General features: G+C 40.7%; 1 protein-coding gene and 1 long non-coding RNA gene across 2 annotated transcripts in view; one reads left to right on the top strand and one right to left on the bottom strand.

Moving 5' to 3' along the window:
- LOC122668862 (eukaryotic initiation factor 4A-11-like) overlaps positions 1-16,135 on the bottom strand; it is a 41,598-nt gene that overhangs the window by 11,441 nt on the left and 14,022 nt on the right. The gene's annotated exons all lie outside the window — the stretch shown is intronic.
- LOC122668863 lies at positions 438-669 on the top strand. Its single transcript, XR_006333926.1, has 2 exons — positions 438-559; positions 592-669. It is a non-coding gene; the product is annotated as an uncharacterized LOC122668863 (long non-coding RNA).

Genomic DNA, 16,135 nt, shown 5'->3' on the forward strand with positions numbered 1-16,135 from the left:
TCGATCAAAGTTTTCTGAAACCCAACCAACCATAACCCAAATCAACAACAACCATGAATGAAATAAAAATTTACTCAAGTCAGAACTGGCTGAATCAAAAGACCAGGTTTTGAGTTCAGGTCAATATCTTTATATCAGCAAGGTTTAATGAAGATACAACTCTAGGGTTTGGGTCACCCTACGACAGAGAATTAATAACTGTCTAAGTTTCAGGCCAAGCCGATTGAATAGAAGAGAGATCGATCAATTTCTTCTTAGTCGGTCAGGTCGTTAGGTTAGTAGCAGGAAATAAATAATAAACAGAGCAATACTAATAACGATGAAGAAAAATTGAAAGATATGGAATTCTAGAGATGTTTTATAAGAAGAAGAAAAGATGGATTAAGCAAAGAATAATGAAGAAACCAGACCTGGAATAGAAGTATATGATATTAACGATGAAGAAAATCACGATTAAATCCTTAGCACACAGCAAATCTGAACTCTGAAATCTCAAATCTGATCGGTGGTTTACAAGTATATAAATAGACTCTTCAATAACAAAATTGACTCAAACAAGGTTTCCTAATTTTTTTTTTTATATGAACAAAGGTTTCCTAAATTGAAACAAACTCACTTTCTTGATTCCTACTCCTACGGGAATAATAAATATAAATTAACAAAAATAACCCCTATAGGCCGTTATTGGACCAAGAACAAATATGTAACAGATACGAATTCCAAGTTCCAACTTCCCTCCACCGCCACATGAAAGCATGAACTGAAAGTCCCAAGGACAAACATGCCTGGACAAAGTCATTAAACAGACAATGCCTCTGGACATTCGAACCAACTCAATGATTAAGGAAACTCTGCAACAAGTACATGAAGTAAAGAAAGATTTGAAGCTTCTCCATGGAACTTTGCCATGAAAATGGAATTGCTTCTTCGCTTTAGACCCAAGGATTTTAAATTCGGGGTCGAATTGGTTCCGACTCCCGATCCAGAACGGTCGGAATCTGTCCCAAAAAACCCTAATTTCGGTTTTTCATTTATGAACTCAGTAATTCGGTCTAAAAAATCATAGAATAAGCAGCTCCTAACTGTTGGAACAGCCAGAATTAGGATTCCAATCCGAATAGGCCATATTCGACCAATTGAAACATAAATATAAATAGATAAATTTGGTATGATTTATGATCCTTATTTTCCATTAAATAAATTAATATAAACATAAATTTATAAATAGCTTATGTTTATGATTTATCATCATAAACTGTTAATGTTTGTTTATGGAGGTACCATTACGGCATTAATGAAAATGTGCAGAATTACTACTTAAGTTGGAGTAAAATGATAAAATTAATAAAAATTAAAACAAAACTTCTGTTTTGCCCCCCTCTCTCTCTCCAACCCTGACCCTATCCCTACCCTCTCTCTAGCCTTCCTTGTTAATAATTCCTCATATGTATTATGTATAATATTATATATTATAACATAAAAGGAAGGCCAGCTTTTGTTATATATATTATATAATACATAGTTTATTCTTTCCTTTAAGGCATACCAAACCTATTTTTCATTATATAATTTATTATGTCTAACAATAACCAAATGATTATTGGTTATAGCTCATAACCTATTATCATAATTGATTATTTATAAATAGTTCATAAATATAAATTTAAACTATGCCAACGGGAGCACGCATAGATGATGTTTATTTTACAGTCGTGACTATAATGCCACTAGAATATGTTGGATGGAGCCCAAACATCAAGTCAAAACAAACAAGAAATTGGCTAAAGATCATTTAAAGGCTTCGGAAACTAGGCATAGCTGATGTTTCTGAATCTCATAAACTCTTTTGCTCATCATAAATGAAGGGTAAATGAAACATAGGGTTCTTACCAAAAATAAAAAGACATTAAGGGTACCAGCGATTTGGTGAAACTGCACATGGAGTATCTAACATTTGGAAAATTATGTTTGATTTACCATTTTCTAAATTTTCAATCATACTCCAATCACAATTATACCCCAAACATTTTTTTAAATTTCCAATCATACTCCAATCACAATTATACTTATCACCACCACCCATCCCCTCTCTCTCTTGCCCTCACACTCCCCTCCCTTACCCCCCCCCCACCCCATAACCTCCTAGCCCCACTATTCTCCCCGCAAACCCACCCCCCATCCATCCCAATCCCCTGTCCCTTTCCGCCAACCCTTATCCCAATCCCCTCCTAACCTTGTACACTCCCCCTCACCCCACCTCTAGCTTCCACCATCCACCCTATCCCTCGCTCTCTCCTCCCTGCTTTCACCATGCACCCCCACATATTCCCCCGACACCCATCCTGTCCCCCCACCCTCGTTGCAACCTGACTTGCCCTTGTCCCTCCCTCCCTCCCTCCCTCCTCCCTTCTCCCATCACCCGGCCCATGGGTTGATCGTGGCGTCTCCGGTTTGGGAGTATTTGCAGAATTGCAACGGATTTGGTCGTGGTGCCTCTGCTTCGTCTTCTTCTCGAGTCGACTCCATCCCTCAACCCTCCCCCATTTCCCACACCCCTGGGGAACTTGCAACAGCCCCTCCCTCTCCACTTTCACTCTCCCCTCTCCTTCTCTCTTTCTCCATTCACTTCCATCATTGAGAAGACACCATTAGGATTGAAAAAATAAGGAAAATTTTCACGTACCTCCCCTGAGGTTTACTTTAATTATACTTTCACCTATGAGGTTTGGAAAATTTCACGTACCTCCCCTGTTTTCCAAACTAATTAACAAAAACACCGAGTTTGTTAATTGTACACGTTAAAGGTTAAAATTGTGTTTTAATTGGCCAAAATGCCCTCATCTTCCCCAAATCGTTTTTAGGGTTTGAAAAAAAAATATTTCAGGGCAATTGTTTTAATAGACCAAAACTTCCTTTTGGTTCAAATTTCAAAGCTTAAAGTTTGTAAACAACAGTTGTTGAGTGAGTCATCCTTGACCTCACGAGTCACGAGTCCTTTTCTCCTCACATCAATCTCTAGACTCTGAATGCATCTGCCATGGCGCATCAATTACCAAATACACCAAAGAAGATGACCTAACTCACCTGCAACGACCGGTGGCCGTCTTCTACTCAGGTAACGACTGACCGCACACACCCTCACTCATTCCTTCTCTTTCTCGTCCTATTTATTGTGTTGTGTTTCAACTCTGTTTCTCACCGTATCTCTCTTCAGCCAACACTTCAGTTTGTTGGGAATGAGTCATTGGCGACATTTTTATTTTTCCAATGCTATCCCTCTTTTTGTGACTGTGTTTCTACAGTTGTCTCTCAAACAGGTGAACTCCTCACGGTGTCCACAAGGGGATCATCAACCACGACTACCTTCCAACCAGGTGAACTTCTCATGGACAAATCTTGAAAGAATTTCTCCCTCTCTCTCTCTCTCTCTCTCTCTCTCTCTCTCTCTCTCTCTCTCTCTTTTCTGGGGTGGGGGAGGGGTTTAGATAACAGATAAATATGCTCGCGCAAGATTGTTTTGCCTATTTCCTGTGGATATTAACCATTATGTGTAGTCTATTTTTATATGGGCTGCTTTTCTCTTCGTGTTTTTGGGATGTTAAAACATAATGCCTTATTGTTACACCATGCTAACCTGATATGGATTTCCCCTTTCTTTCTAGGAAAAGCAAAACCATTAGTCTTGCTATCCACTAGAACCTCTGGGCTTTTCATGGGTTGTGAATTGTTAGTTGGTTCTGCATTTTATAGAGAGAGAGAGAGAGAGAGAGAGAGAGAGAGAGAGAGAGAGAGGGAGCAAACCCTAAATGATTTAAACCCAAAAAGGGAAATTTTGAGTCGCAGGTTTTGGGGAAGATGAATTGCATATTTTTTCAAACCCTAAACGATTTGGGGAAGATGAGGGCATTTTGGTCAATTAAAACATAATTTTAACATTTAACGTCTACAATTAATGGACTGGGTGTTTTTGTTACTTAGTTTGGAAAGCAAGGGAGGTACGTGAAACTTTCCAAACCTCACGGGTGAAAGTGTAGTCAAGGCAATCCTCAGGGGAGGTACATTAAATTTTCCCAAAAAATAATAAGGAACCTCAACCATAATATCGATTAAATGTGAGATACCTCAAACATCATATCTATGAAACATGAGATACCTCAAACATAGTTTTCCAAACATTGGGTACCTTAGATGCAGTTTCACCAAGCATCGGTACGCTAAGTGTCATTTACCCTAAACAAAAAGGATCCAACAATGACTCAACTACAAAGAACTGAATCTAGCGTAAATTGCTAACGACTTGTTCTAATATATTTTTTTCGGTAAAGAGAGGTCTATATATTCACGAGTGACCAATACAAGGCATCCAAATTACAGAGATCAGATAACCAGGGAGTGGAATTAGGCCATAATCACACCACAGACAATCTTTTCCGAGCCAAGGAGTCAGCAACGTTAGTCTCCCTGGGAATGTGGTGGAATGAACATGAAATGAAAAAAAGAATTCAGATACAAACTGTCATGATCAAGTTGGGAAAGTAGATGTTGATCATTGAGGCATGTAACCAACTCTGAGTTATCAGGTTTAGCCACCAGGTGTTAAATTCCTTCTAAGATACTTTGTAGAAGACCAGCTCTCAGAGCCATTGTTTCACTCTAAAATATTGAATCGGTTGGTGAAGGCTCATAAAGAGCAGCAACAAGTTCTTCTCTTCGGTTTCTGATGATATAGCCCAACCCCCCTTTCCCATAAGAGATAGAAGCATTTGAATTCAATTTGAAGGAGGGAGGAGAGGTGTTACTGATGAGATGCAACATCGCAGAAGTCACTGAATTCCTTTGCAACTTGATTATAGACTTCCACAGGACTTTGGCCTTTATTTCGAAAGATCAGATTATTTTTGTCCTTCCACAAGGCCCAAAAATGAAAGATGCTAGGCTAGAGATCTCCTTTTGAAGATGCTTATCTCTAAGAGAAATTGCTCCCCAACCTTGGATAACTTTGTGTAATTGTGGCTCAGCTATTGGAGGAATAAATGAAAGGCGAGAAGCAAACCATACAGCTCTTGCAAATTCATAATCAAGCAAGATATGATTAATTGATTCCATTGCACCACACCTGACACAATGAAGATCAACTCGGATCTTTCTACGAGCTAGAACATCAGCTGTTGGCATCCCATCCGAATAAGCCCTTCATAGAAAGTTCCTAATTTTTGGGATGGTATTACATGACAAAATCTTCTTCCACACCACTTCTGGGATGTGATTACAGTTGACACGGGAAGCGGTAGATGGGAGAGAGTTGTTTTCCTAATCCATCAGATTATTAAGATGATGATAAGCCGACTTGACTGAGTTGATGCCTTTTTAGCTGTACCCCACACCTGAATATCCAGTCTAAGGGAAGAAACCTTGGTTGATTTTCTTGATAGTGGCCACATCAGTTGGATGGAAGTGATTGGTAAGGATCCCTTCCTTCCAGACGCAATTAGTAGGATCTATGAGCTCCACCATAAAGACACCTTTTTGTTCTTTAAAATGGGGATGTTGAAATTTGAAAGATGGGTTGGAGGGAATCCAGCAATCCTCCCAGATACGAATGCTTTCCTTTGTGCCTATAGTCCACATTAAACTGACTTAATGGCCTTTCCGGCCTTCCAGTATACTTTGCCAAGCCAGGAAGGGTTGGAACCTATTAATGCCTCAAGGAATTCACATTTCGGATAATATATTAGATTCATATGAATTGCCTAATTTGAGAGTGGTTATTTCCACAGCCTCCAACCAAGCTTACCCAATAAAGCTCTGTTTTGAGTGGTAGGGTTGCGAAAGCCTATGCCTCCCTTGTTTTTGGATCTGCATAATCTGCTCCACGAAATCCAACAGATTTTGTTTCTTTCTTCATTATCTCCCAATAAGAAATGAGATGCGGCTTGGCAAATTTTGCAATGATGGGTTGTCGGTAACTTACAGTGAGAAGCTGCATAATTGTTCATTGATAGCGCCACTGATTTGAGCATTACTTCTTTTCCAACCTAAGGGAGTAAGTTTTGTTCCCAACCTTGCAGTTTTCCTTGAGTCTTCTCTCTGATGCTTCGAAACAACTCCAGTTTAGAGGTGCCAAGGTGAGCTGGGAGCCCCAAATATTTCTTTGAAATATTCCCGTATGAAATTTTAAGGATACAAGAAAACCACCATTTAAAGCGAGGAACTGTATTTGGACTGAAATTAGGATGGACTTTTGCAGATTTATTTTCTGTCCACTAGCTTGGCAATACAATTCAAGGCACTCTTTAAGATTTTGAATCTCTTGCAAGGTAACTTCTAAGAAGAGCAACAAATCATTGGTAAACAATAAATGAGATATCGGAGGTGATCTATTACGTACCTTAATGCCATGAATGAGTCCATCCATTTCTGCCCGGGAGAGAGTGGCACTAACAGCTTAGGCGCATATCACAAAAATAGTCGATGATTGAGGGTCTCCTTTTCGAATGCCTCTAGAGGGTACCAGAGAACCACGAACAACCCCATTGATAAACATATTATAAGAAACCAATGAGATACAAGACATGGTTATATCAACCCATTTCTTGTGGAAAACCAACTGAATAAGAACATTTTCGACGAAAGACCATTCAATACGATCATAGGCTTTTTTTCATATCTAACTTTAAGGTCATGGATTTCTTTCTTCCTTTCTTCTTCTGCTTAATATAATGAAAGGCCTAATGGGCAAACAATATATTATCCTAGATAAGTCAGTCTGGCATGAAAGCTGATTGCTCCGATGAGATGACACTGTCAAGGATGCCTCTCAATCTGGTAGCCATGATTTTTGTAGCTATCTTGGTGGCCACATTACATAAACTTATAGGTATGAAGTGATTTACAAGTTCTGACTGATCAAATTTTTGAATAAGGAATACCATTGTAGAGTTTGATACTTGAGGCATGACTCTAGAAGTAAAGAACTCTTGCACGAATTTGTATATATCTTCACCGACTAGGTCCCAATAACGTTGGTAAAAGGTCGAGGGGATACTATCTGTGCCAAGGGACTTGAGGGTAGCCATCTCATTTAGGGCTGATTTCACTTCATCCGGTAGAGGAATTCAACAGAGATTATCAATGTCCACAGAATCCACTTTAGGAGATAATGCACCAAGAACCAATTGGAGGGCTGTATTATCAACTCCTACGCTTGTATGAATGGATTTGTACTAGTCTAGGACTTCTTGATATATGTCTTGTTCCTCAGTTTCCCACTAACCAGAGGCTCTACAAATCTTCATAATTTTGTTCCTATTGCGCCACTAAATTGCAGTGGCATAAAAAATTTTTGTGTTTTTGTCTCCATTGTTCAACCATAACACCCTCGATTTCTAATGCCATAACTGCTCTTCTCTTTATAATTCAACATCTAGCAGAGCATGAGCCTTGATTTCCTTGGCCTGATTATGATTGGTGGGATTATCTTGGAGCATTTCCAGCTCACGGAGAAGGGAAGTGATCTTACGATGGATGTTCCCAAAGGATCCTTTGTTCCATTTTGTGAATTCCGACTTACAAATAAGACTTTTTTGGTGCAGGATTTCGCTCGTATTTTTGGATGTGGGAAGAGACCATGCTCTGTTAGCTATATTTCTATAATCAGGTTGAGAAAGCCACATCACTTCGAATATGAATGGGCGAATGCCGGAAGACCTTCCACCTTTAGTGTCAATGACTGGTGGAAAATGATTTGACCTTACTACCGCTCGAACAAGGACTACCGCCTCTCCAAATTCCTTTTGCTATTCTTGACTTGAAAGAGCTCGATCTAATCTAACTCTGATATTAGCTGAGCCTCTTCACTTGTTATTTCAAGTGTAAGATGACCCATTGGCTCCCAAATCCATTAACTGGAAAGAGTCCATCATTTGCTTAAGCTGATGTATATCATTGGATACTCTGGAATGTCCCCCTTTCTTTTCGTGCCAAGTGAGGATCGAATTGAAGTCTTCCATGCAGATCCACTTCCCTTACCTGTGGTTACTTATAGATATAAGCTTCTCCCAAATATGTTGTCTATTTTCCTTTACAAGATCACCGTAGACACAGGTTACAAAAAATGGAGAGGTGTTTATAGGTCTTATCTCAGTATCAATGATTCAGTTATCAGCATACATGACCTCAATATGGATATGGTTATCCCACAACAGACTTAGGACACCAATCATACCATTTGGATCCATGCTAAATGAGGAATTTAGTTTTAGTCGCCGGCCCTCCTTGTTAATTCAACTCCTTTGACTCTTGGTATCCATTAGAAATAATATTATTGGATGCACTGATTGGGAGAAATTGATGAGTGATCTAAATGTCAGGGGTCTCCCAAGGCCCTGAACATTCCAACTAATCAGTTTCATGATGCTTGGTGGAGTTGATTTCCCCAACTATCAAGGAGCCCTCCACTAAAAAATGTCTTAAGAGTAGATGAAGATTTCAGTGCTTTGGGCAGATTGTTCCTCTTATTGTAGGTGTTTTGTTAAATCCGTGCCCAAAATCCAGTTTAAAACTCGGTCTGACCACCGGTCTGGTTTGAACCTTTTATGTAGAACCGGGAGCGGAGTACGCTTGTGAACTGTGGACCATGATACTCAAGCCATCCCACAAGATTGTTGACCGTGACTCTGGAGAAGTCATCGAGGATAGGTACATCGACAGAGGTAGGGGAAAGTTTATCTTCGAGGGTGCATTCCTAGCATTTCCTTATTTTGAGGATCCGCCCGGCCCTCGCCCGGTGTACCCGTTCCCACTTACAGATGATTGGGAGTAAGTTAATATCCTAATAACTCATGAGTATAAATACTAGAATGGGCTTAGGACCTGATGTTCATTCTAATCATATTATGGGCCTAGTAGTATAATGGGCCCAATAACTTAAAATTGACCTAAAGACCTAAGACAACCAAACATGACTTAAGACTAAAGTGAGGTAAATAGGGGTCAATCCACTATTCATCTCACAATAGAAAACCTAAATCGTGGAGAGGAAAGGAGAGAAGGAAAGAAAGAAGAAGAAGAAAAAGAAGAAGAAAAAGAAGAAGAAGAAGAAGGAAGAGAGGTGGAACCCAAGCTTGCTCTCCTACATTGGTGAGCATTCTCTCTCTCTCTCTCTCACCTCCTAATTTATAGACCTAGGGTTTGGACTTATGAGCCATGAGTGCTTCATCTACCCTAATGGAAAGGCCATTAATGGCTAATCTTTGAAGCTTAGTTATAAAGACACCTAATCCTACCTTGAACCCCCTTTCACCCTTTCTCCATTTATGAACCCTAAGTTGGGGATTCACCTCCATTTATGGGTTTCACCAACCCTCATGGAAGACCATAGAGGTGTGGTTTGTGGGTTGTTAAATAACATTGATTAAAGACCCTTTCAAAACCCCAATACCCAAACCCATGAGTTTCCTTTCCATATGTATTTAATGGAGGAAAACCTAATCGATCATGGGGTTTACAAACCCATGTTGGGTGTGTGCTATGGCACCTTGGTTGGGGTTGTTCTCATGGCCAAAGAGACCCCTAAAAACCCCTAAGAATACCCCATTTTAGCCCAAGACTTTGGGGCTGCAAAACCATTCTCGGAATGGCATGAACAAGAAGATCGGCACATGGACAGCACATGCAAGTGCTACCCTGAGAAACTAGATCTCGGTGGGAAGTCCGAGAGGGACAGCACATGGACAGCACATGCAAGTGCGCCCTCGAGAAAGATCTACCGGTGAGGTCCGAGAGGGACAGCACATGGACAGGCACATGCAAGTGCCAGTCCCTGAGAACCTAGATCTGCCGGTGGGAAAGTCCGAGAGGGACAGGCACATGGACAGGCACATGGACAGGCACATGATATAGCCTTGCTGTATGTGCCGGTCCCCTATTTTAGCCTTGTTTGATAACTTATGGGGCCCAACTCTTCTAGTCCTAAGGCACTAATCTCTCCCCATGTTGTACACTCTCTTTAGGTTGACTGACTCGGCTCGGGGGCGTATTAGTACGTGGGACAGTGTACTTGGCATCGAACGCCGATTTGAAGAGCTCCGTACTGACGATTGACTGAGAATCAAAGTGAGTAAGTTAAGCAAACGTCTTAATTTATGGAATGTTTGTGTGTCGTGTCTTGCGAATGTCATTCATGCATGTGTGCTATACTATATAATTATTAGTAAGATTTAGGACGATATAAATGTTTAGATGTTGATAGGACTTTACATTCTTGTCTTGCGATATTATTTATTTTACTGCACTATGGTGCGAATGGTGTTGGATTTAGTTATGGGACTCGGGTCCGGTTGGTCTTTGGACCGAGGATTCCATAATATGGACTCACTCATGGCATGTAGATCTAGGGCTGAGCGGGATCAAGTGCCGGTGGGTCTTGGGCTTGAGATTGCCGTACTTGAAATTGCATTAGAGTTGTCCATTGCATTAGGTGGAAACGGGATGGTGACCGACCGACTGCCTTCGGTATTCACATCTCGTACTTGTATACGACGTATGGGCTAGAGGGGCTAGAGGATAGCCGGCCGACCGTATTTCGGTATCTATGGACTCGGCCTCGGCCTATGCACATGCACCTCACTCATACAATAGGTGAATCTTGGCTAGGATAAATGTTTACCCAAGACTTATGACCCTTACCGACGGGGGTTAGGTGTCGGTCAAATCCGTGGGTTCCGACCGTTATTCGGGTATACCCACCGGGAAGTTCGGCGCCAACCGTATTTTGGGCCGAACGGGACGGGATTTGACTCGGGGTTTGCGTATATCTCTTGGTGGAGACCAGTGACGAGGCTTCAGCGCGACTCGGGTTTGTCATCGCCGGTATACCATCCGTTTATGGTACCGATGTCGGGGATGCTACCTAAGGTGTTGCTAAAGTACTATACCGACTTAGTTGTGTGTTAGGTGGATAACAATAAAACTATACATCATCATTCATTCATGTAGCATGATTGTAAATTGTATGTGATGTACGGTCTACCTTGGTGGTATGGGACACCTTGGTATCCGTCCATCATGTATGGTTTGTAGTCAACCCCATTCATTATTATTATTGTGTATGCTTGTGTGGCTTAGCCACTCATTGGGCTCAGTTGGAGCTCACTCCTCGAGAAAACATATTTTTTTAGTTGATGCAGGAACATTCAAACATGATGGCACGGAGTTCAAGACTCCTGATGAAGGTCATGAAGAGTGGTGGACTTCGGGTATAAGGATCATGGACCGGTGTGCTATTGTGAGATGTGTTCCACGAGGGAACAGTGATTCTTGGCTGGTGGCCATCTTTTGTTACACTTTGATAAACTATTTTCTGATTCAAAGGTGTATTCTTTTATTCCTCTCTTGATAAGTGTATTTATTATACAGTGATAATACATAGATCCTGATTAGAACCCATTGATATGAAGGGGTAAATTTGAATAGACAATATTTTATATGCTATCACCTAGCTTCTGCTAACTCTGATGTTATTAATATTAATCCTTTGTTTTTACCTATTATTTGTCGTTGTGAATGAGTTAGTCTTAGGTACTGCATAAGTGATTCTGGTGGTTAGAGAGTGTATTGGTACGCTCCAATTGCATTCCCCGTGGTTCAGGGATGGTGGTGTGACAGCTTGGTATCAGAGCGCGATGCTCTACCTCCTGGACTAACTCAGTGTTCACACGACCCGATTTACTCTAAATTAGGGTTAAATATTAAAAACCTTATCCACAAACAAGAATTGATAGAACAAGGGAGAATATATAAATTTTACTGATAGAACATAAACCAGTTTAGAAATGAAGAAATGATGAGAAACTACATACTAAACCCTAGGAGTAAAAAAATAAAAATAAAAATAAAAAAATAAAAAAAAGGATATACACTTAAGTTTATGAGGGTAAAGTCATGAACAATGATGTAAAATATAATGATAATTGGGATTAGCCTAACCATAAAGAGCTATTGTATATATTAGGAAAATTTATACATCATAGGATTGTTGTTGCATAAGCCCAACGACTTCAAGATATACCAATACCAATCAAGAACTGGGGCTCTTGGTCTACCAAAAAAAAAAATGTTGTGGTTAGGCACATTACGAATAACATTTTGAATAGAGAATCATACCATAAGCAAGTGTAGGAACGGGAAGAAGCTTACACATTGAGATGGATTAGCAAATAGCTAATTTATACAAAAGAAAAGCTCACCTGAGCCTTTTCACAAACACCTCAAACCCATCACCTAGGCATTCGTTGCTACAACTGCAACAAGCGGGGGCATATGTCCAAGACTTGCTCGTACAGTAAGCCCGTGTATGTGTCAAACCTGCAGGCCATCGGTCCCATGCAACCCCAGGGGAGTGTATTCAACATGCCTGCAGATGAGGCAGAGTCATCATCAGGCGCAGTGGCAAGTACCTTACCTAACTCACTAACGCTTAGCATTCATTATTTTTCTTACATTGTTAGCATGACAATAAGGTAAATTTCATTGCATCAGGTACCTTATGTCTATACCTATCACCTGTGCATGTATTATTGATTTTAGAGTTGACGACTCAATTTAGTCACCCACAGTTGTTAGTTGTAATTCCAACTTGCGTAAGCTAGTGTCAGTGAGAGACTCTTCGCAGGACTTGTTACGTAGGCTAATGATTAGGTGGAAATTATCTTTCATTTTTCTCGTGGCCTCAGTGGATGCCCGGCTTTCTTTGGGAACCACCTAGAAATTTTGAGTATTGGTCCTAAGTACCCTTGGGTAAGCCTATGGCCCTACATGTCTCTCGGGAGAGCCATTTTTAGGACTTGTTGGTAAATCTACCAGGAATGCCGGGATTGGCTTGGTGTATGGGCCTGGAATGCGTTGGACCTTGTCAAGAGGGAAACCCCGGAATTGTGTCTAGATTCGAAGGGACGGTGAAAAAATATATATATAGGCACGTAGTTAAATCTCGATATGTCTATACACCCACGAACCGATGGATATCTAGAAAGGATAATTTAGGACGGATGCTAGGAGGTATGGATTATATCATGTAGTTGGAAGAGAATGATAGATCTAGCAATTTAAGTTGATGAACAAGACTATATCGGTGTTAGTGTAGCCAAGTGCGATCCAAGAACAAAAAGGAATTGAACCGAATGATTCGATAAAACTTTGCTCAACAATAGATATGAGTGGAGTAATGGGTCCCTGAATGTCCCCTCTGTTATTGGGAGTGAACATGAGGGATTCCATCAATATTCCAATTCATTCTAAAGTCGAGTTAGGTATTGGAGGATCGAAAGTGAAAGTCCTCATAGAAAAAGCCAGGTAAGCAAAGTAGTACACCTTGTGTCATTCAACCCAAAATTTTAGGAGTACGAGATATTGGATGAAGTATATGGAAATAGTTGCATCTCTCTATTTCTAGAAGTATAAGCTCAAAGTTTGATTTTCACTTGGGTCCTTATATACACTAGACTTTATATTAACTAAACCGGAATTGATTTATACCATTATGTAAGGTGGATACTATTAGAGGACAAATCAATACAACTTAGTTTAAGCTAAATAACTAAGCGATCCGGAGCGGAAGTTGAGCATAGTTTTAACCCCTCTATCCGGCACTATCCAATACCATTTAAGCAAAGCCAGTGTGGTGGCAGATGCACTTAGTAGGAAATCACAAACCCTTCCTTGCCACTCTAATATCAATGAGAGGCTTATAGAGGAAGCGGAAGAATGGGGCTGGAAGTGTTGATTGATGATGCTACTATGTTATTTGCCGCTCCGACAAGACAACCCTCATTGGCGGAGAAGATTAAGGAAGTCCAACATACCGATGCGGAGTTACGGAAATTGATAGATGACATTCAGGAAGAGATGCGGGAGGAATCGATTTTACCTTATACGGAAATAACATCCTTCGGTTCAGGGATAGGTTATGTGTACCCAATGGTGAGCGAGTTAAGGTGGCATGGAGAGGCAATGACCATATGGACTATTGTAATCACTTCCTATTCCCGAACGAGTGGAAATACATCATTATGGATTTTGTCACTAAATTGCCGGTATAGCTAAATGTATTGATTGTTTGGGTCATTGTTGACCGGCTTAGCAAGTTAGCACATTTATCCTAATAAAGGAGATCTATCCAATGGACAAGTTGAATAAGCTATACATGGATAATGTGACTCACTTACATGGAGATCCAGTGGATATCATTTCTAATCGTGATCCCTGAGTTTGCATTGAAGTCCTGTGGCGGTTTTGAAGGCTATGGGTACACCGCTGAATTTTAGCACGGTTCTCCATCCACAAACTAATGGTAAGTCGAGAGGACTATTCGGACCCTAGAGGACGTGCTCGGGCTTGTGTCATTGATATGAAGGGTAGTCGGGATGAGCACATCTCACTCGTAGTGTTTGTTTACAACAACGGCTACCAAACTACTATAGGTATGACACCGTTCAAAGCCACGAGTACAATAGAAATTTCGAACACCACTATATTGGGAGGAAGCTGATTAGCAAAGAATATTAGGGTCTGAATTGATACAAGCCGAGTTGTGGAAAAGTAGATTTGATAAGGGACCGAATCATGGCGGCTTAATCTAAATGGAAGAGCTATGCCGATTATGTTTTCTTGCAAGTATCGCCAACTAAGGGAGTAATTTGCTTCGACAAAGAGGGCAAAGGTGTTAATGTATTTTACGTAATGACGTGAGAAAGTACACCCCTACATTGATATTGTCAAGACTAAAAAGCCACATCGACTTGTCATGGGTGACACATAAAGAGCTACGAAGAGAACTTTGATTATAAGGACAGCAATCCTCACAATCGAACTGTAACTTTTGATAAAGTTCGGTGGGGCAATCTCATTGATTAAAGGGGCATCTCGTTAATGAGAAGGTGGAGTGCGATCGAAGTATCCTCACCTATGCGGATACCTAGGTACGTCTCAATTTCGAGGATGAAATTCTTATAAGGTGGGGAGGATGTTAAATCCGTGCCCAAAATCCGATTTAAAACTCGGTCGACCACCGGTCCTGGTTTGAACCTTTATGTAGAACCGGGAGCGAGTACGCTTGTGAATCTGTGGACCATGATACTCAAGCCATCCCACAAGATTGTTGACCGTGACTGGAGAAGTCATCGAGGATAGGTACATCGACAGAGGTAGGGAAAGTTTATCTTCGAGGGTGCATTCCTAGCATTTCCTTATTTTGAGGATCCGCTAGCCCTCGCTGGTGTACCCGTTCCCACTTACGAGATGATTGGGAGTAAGTTAATATCCTAATAACTCATGAGTATAAATACTAGAATGGGCTTAGGACCGATGTTCATTCTAATCATATTATGGGCCTAGTAGTATAATGGGCCCAATAACTTAAAATTGACCTAAAGACCTAAGACAACCAAACATGACTTAAGACTAAAGTGAGGTAAATAGGGGTCAATCCACTATTCATCTCACAATAGAAAACCTAAATCGTGGAGAGGAAAGGAGAGAAGGAAAGAAAGAAGAAGAAGAAAAAAGAAGAAGAAAAAGAAGAAGAAGAAGAAGGAAGAGAGGTGGAACCCAAGCTTGCTCTCCTACATTGGTGAGCATTCTCTCTCTCTCTCTCTCACCTCCTAATTTATAGACCTAGGGTTTGGACTTATGAGCCATGAGTGCTTCATCTACCCTAATGGAAAGGCCATTAATGGCTAATCTTTGAAGCTTAGTTATAAAGACACCTAATCCTACCTTGAACCCCCTTTCACCCTTTCTCCATTTATGAACCCTAAGTTGGGGATTCACCTCCATTTATGGGTTTCACCAACCCTCATGGAAGACCATAGAGGTGTGGTTTGTGGGTTGTTAAATAACATTGATTAAAGACCCTTTCAAAACCCCAATACCCAAACCCATGAGTTTCCTTTCCATATGTATTTAATGGAGGAAAACCTAATCGATCATGGGGTTTACAAACCCATGTTGGGTGTGTGCTATGGCACCTTGGTTGGGGTTGTTCTCATGGCCAAAGAGACCCCTAAAAACCCCTAAGAATACCCCATTTTAGCCCAAGACTTTGGGGCTGCAAAACCATTCTCGGAATGGCATGAACAGT

The sequence above is a fragment of the Telopea speciosissima genome, chromosome 7 (assembly GCF_018873765.1).
Source record: "Telopea speciosissima isolate NSW1024214 ecotype Mountain lineage chromosome 7, Tspe_v1, whole genome shotgun sequence".
NCBI lineage: Eukaryota > Viridiplantae > Streptophyta > Magnoliopsida > Proteales > Proteaceae > Telopea > Telopea speciosissima.